This window comes from Haemaphysalis longicornis, unplaced genomic scaffold, assembly GCF_048455015.1.
Source record: "Haemaphysalis longicornis isolate Haplotype H1 unplaced genomic scaffold, Haemaphysalis longicornis Haplotype H1 scaffold_9, whole genome shotgun sequence".
Lineage (NCBI taxonomy): Eukaryota > Metazoa > Arthropoda > Arachnida > Ixodida > Ixodidae > Haemaphysalis > Haemaphysalis longicornis.
In genome coordinates, this window is record NW_027526460.1 from 150,426,115 (window position 1) to 150,430,667 (window position 4,553).

Genomic DNA, 4,553 nt, shown 5'->3' on the forward strand with positions numbered 1-4,553 from the left:
ACATTTCAATGGTTAAACAGGTTCATGGTGTCTCGAGGTGACTCAGGGTATGAGTCACCTGTTATGAGATGCCAGAACTGTTAAACAGTTCAATAAATAATTCCAACTTACTCCTTGTGTGCGCAACTTGTGGGGGCACGGCCAGTGGAAGTGTTGAAGTGTTATTTTTTTTTTGCCTTATATGATCGGTACAAACTTCCATTTATTTTCCACTTGGGTGGCCGTCATATTGCATAGGAACTCTTTGTTAATGAGCTCGGTTATTTTAATCCAGAGCTGTTTTTTTGTCCTAAACACAAAAGAAAAGCACAGCTGAAGTAATGTATGAGTAAAGTAAAGTAACACTTGACTGACACGAGTCGCATGCTAGGGGTGCACAACGTTTTATTTATAACTTAGTAAACATGCGCTGCTATTAAGTGCCGTTCTATCAGGATATTTGTATTTCAGCTGTCACATATTTGAAGCACTCGAAGCAGGAGGAAAAGATGTGTGAACGTTAGCATTCTGTGAATAATTTTAAATTGCTTGGAACTAGAAATTCGAGCGACAATGGCAGCGCCCCTGTACAGTTCATTAGCAGCTACTGCGTTCAGAGATCTAGCGCGGGGAGAAATTATGGCATCCTGAATGTAATTCTGCACACAAAGGATAACATAGCAGAGTGTTCTGGTCTTTCCCACCAAGTCCTTGAGTGCGGTGTACTGGGCGATGTAGAACTTCGTTTTCCGGGCGCTCCACAGTTCCCCCTCATTGTCAGCCAGTGCGGCTGCACCATCATCGCCGTCACTGCAGGCGGAAGTCGGCGGTAGCGCCGGAGGGGGCAAATTCTCATCGCCGGCTGCCGTGAACCGCAACGTTACGTGCTGCCCGTCTGCAAAAGTACACACCAGCATGTATAAAGTCGGCACAGCCTTTGAGAAATCACAAACTGCGACCCAAAGCAACGCGACGAGGCCGACATGGCTACGACCAAAAATAAAACCGCTCTTGAACGCTACACGTGTTTATCGCCGGCATGCAACAACGCTTACCGGACGCCTCGTACAGGTAGCAGCCGCTGTCGCCCTGCATAGGTGACCCGTCCGGGCTGCGAAGGAGGTACACGTCCTTCTCCACGCCGTCAAACGACGCGCAGCGTCGTCTGCTACGCGTTGGGCGGCCCGTACGCCATGCTGCACTATTCCGGCACCTCCTTTTCGGCGAGTGCACGGCGACCGAGAACTAGTGCCGAGGTGGGCCTGCACTGTACCTGCACCTTGGCAAAACGAGGAAGGAAGTGCAGAGGGCGCGCGCGGCATCGGCAAAACGAGGACGACGGTGGTGCACCACTTGAACTGGTGCAGCTAGTGCAGCCAAATCGAAGAGACCTTGAGTTTCCATCACATCGTTGGGTTGGCGCGAGGGGAGGTGGGCGTAATTTTCACTTTTGACCATGCATACATGCAAATGAAAGTCGTTTAGGCGTTGTTTAGGAGGTACGGTCGAATCAAGCAATCTTCGGGTACGGCAAGAGAGCAAGCGCAAGCGCGGACGACCGTCGAATGAGACCGGGGGGAGCGCCCGAAGGAGAGGGGACCGCGGAGAGAGAGTACTGCACATGCGCACAGTGCGCAGCCACGCGCAGCGCCGCACGCGGCGCCGCATGCAGCGCGACCGCAGATGTTGGGAGAGAGTGGTGGCTATCGGAGAGAGGAGAGGAGGCAAGCGGAGGAGAGACGCAGCTGTGCGGACGCACACAACGGACGCACGCAGGACAGGGCCGCCGGCAAGAGATTCTCCTCTCAGCGTCGCATCTAATATAAAGCCATGGGTAGCTTGCTCCAGCAAAGTAAATTCCGTCAGAAGGCCTCTTCTCCAAGCACAACCGGCGCAGAACAAACGCCGATAGCACGTGGATGCTTGCACTCGACACCTCGGAATTGAGCGTTGTGATTCCACACAAACATAACTTGGTGTCTAGGCAAATTGGGTCATCAGTGTCCACTAACGCTAATGGTTTCACACCGCTCACACTAACAATCACGGTGTTCTTCGACATTACTACAGGTTGGGGAACAGGTGAAAGTGACCGTCTCACTACCTCAGCTCCTTGGCTCGCAGGAGCTAGTTTCCAGCGTCGGCGACTCTGGGGAGCGATGGTGATCGGGCTTGGTGCGTGCGTGCGTGCGTGCGGTAGAGGAGCCGCTGTCCGACACGGGCGAGTCGTTGCGAATGTTGCTCGACTTGCTGGGCAGGTAAAATGCGGAATTCGAATAGTCGTTTCATAAGGCAGGTTGTTGCGCATTGCCGAAGGTGGCCATTGCCGCAAAATTATACAAATACGTAGAGGGCTGGAGATAGTGACGTCGATCCGTTGTAACACGCTCACATACAATCTGTTAAGAATAACACGAAGGAAGAAGTGCGCCGGCGTTTTAGGGGTCACTCCGACTCCAATTAGACAACGTTTTACACTTGTAACACTAGCACCGTAACTATGAGAGTTAGTAACAAAGCGCCCATGATTGTTTTGAATTGCCTCCAAATATTTCATCATAATGCTGTTGTTCGGCTGACAGAGCAAAGGAGCATACTCCAGAATTACGCGTTGTGCGCAGCATGCTGGTTCCTCGGGTGTCCTATGTCCGCTCGTAACAAGTGCACATCTCCTACCAATGAGAAGCCGGAAAATAAATCGTTCCCCAAAGTTTTTCATCTACCCAAGCGTCTCAAACAAACCTACTTGAGTTTTGGCCTCGGTCGTCGTGGGGTGCGGACGTGTTTTTCGTTCGCTCTGCATGCGCGGCCAGGGCGGTATCGCGATTATGCCGGCCACGCGTCGCGAGCCATGAGTGTTTTTTTTTTTTTTTCGGGCGGCGCAGGCTCTGCCGCGTGGGGCGGTCGAGCGTCTGCTCCCGCTCGCCAGTAGCCGCTCGTCTTCCTGGAATTTCACTCAGCAAGCTCCCCTCACTTCGGACCTCCGCGCACGACTCATCGCAGCACAGCCTCGCCTCTACGCTCCACCGCTCCCGTCGAGATCTTCTCCCGGACGGAGCATGACGCCAGGACCTGTGTTGGTGGTGTGTACTGTGCTCGGTGGCCCCCAGTGACTGTGGCAACGCTTCTTTTCTTCGCGGCGCCTCAACTTTTCTCTTTACCCATCTCCTTTTTCTCTACCCTATTCTATTCATCCCCTTCTATATTCCCTACCCCCCGGGACTGGGTTGTATTCCAGTGAGCCCCCAGCTGGGCTCAATAATATCCCCAGTTCATTTCTTTTCCTTTTCCATCTAACAACCTAAGAAGAAGAAACAAACCTACTTGCGAGATCAACGACTGCCCGCACGTAGATTCGGGCTGCTCCATCACTGCTTTATCAAGGGGTATACAGGAAGTGCTAATTATGTTGGCTTCTTCGCTGCCGCAACCTTCTTTTCTCCTTCATTGTTGCTATAAGTATGAGCTTCTTTCATTTTTCGGAAGTGATAATCTTTGGGCGTCACCTTGGAGAGGCGTACTTTCGGTGTCTTTCTCGTTCCGAGCAAGTGTTGCCATGATTACGATGAACGCTAAAGTTTTCTTTTTTTAACACGGAAAGTGTTTTATTCCGGGGTCCACCAACATCTGACTGACGTCATATCTGTTACGGAAATGCCACCGCCAGAAAAACTTCGATTGACGAGGCTACGCCGGGATTTCAACCACGAACGCAACGGGAGGTTCGAAACGCGATCCCTATTATTTTATGAACAGACGCGTAAACAGGACTACAAACGCGCCTTATATCCTTCCCTTTTATTTAATTTATGTTTGGAGCAGGCTGTATTTCCTACTAAAATGCAGGTCGCTCGAGAAAGCATTCTGCATAAAAAAGGTGACAAAAATGACATGGGAAACTACCGTCCCATATCAATCCTCCCGGTCTTTTCGAAAGCCTTGGAAAAAGCTATTTTACAGAAAATGTCCGTCTTTTAAAGAAAACATAAGTTGCTGTCGGACTCACAGTTCAGTTTTCGCAAGGGGTTCAAAACTGAACTTGCGCTCTTAACAAACAAAGAACATATCTTAAGCCAACTGGAAGATGAAAAGTTAGTCTTGGGCCTATATATTGATTTCTCGGAGGCTTTCGACACTATCAACCATGAGCTGCTGATTAGGAAGCTAGAACATTATGGGATTCGGGGAAAAGCCGGCGCTCTTATGGAATACTACCTAAAACATCGTACTCAAATTGTAGCCCTAGATGACTGACTCTCCGATCCACTTCAGGTTTCACATGGCGTGCCACAAGGTAGCATCCTAGGCCCTTTTCTCTTTAATATGTACGTGAACGATGGTTACAGTAATGCCACGTCGGCTATATTTATAAATTATGCCGATGATACAAGTATTTTCTTTTCCGGGCAATCTAGTGATGAGTTAATAGCTGCAGCAATTGTAGCACTAATTAAACTTGACGAATGGACCCAGAAAAATAGCTTAAGAATAAACGTTCAGAAAACGAAAGCAGTCATATTTCAGACTAAAAACAAAAACATAGTTGCACAAACTCAAATTTTACTGCGGTCGAC

The 4,553-nt window shown here is 49.7% G+C and overlaps 1 pseudogene across 1 annotated transcript; it reads right to left on the reverse strand.

The window, feature by feature from the left end:
* LOC144152222 (uncharacterized) lies at positions 1–1,256 on the reverse strand (annotated as a pseudogene). Its single transcript, XR_013319107.1, has 2 exons — positions 1,035–1,256; positions 1–874 (listed from the first exon to the last, which is right to left on the reverse strand). The product of XR_013319107.1 is annotated as an uncharacterized LOC144152222 (transcript).
* Between the last annotated feature and the right edge of the window lie 3,297 nt (positions 1,257–4,553).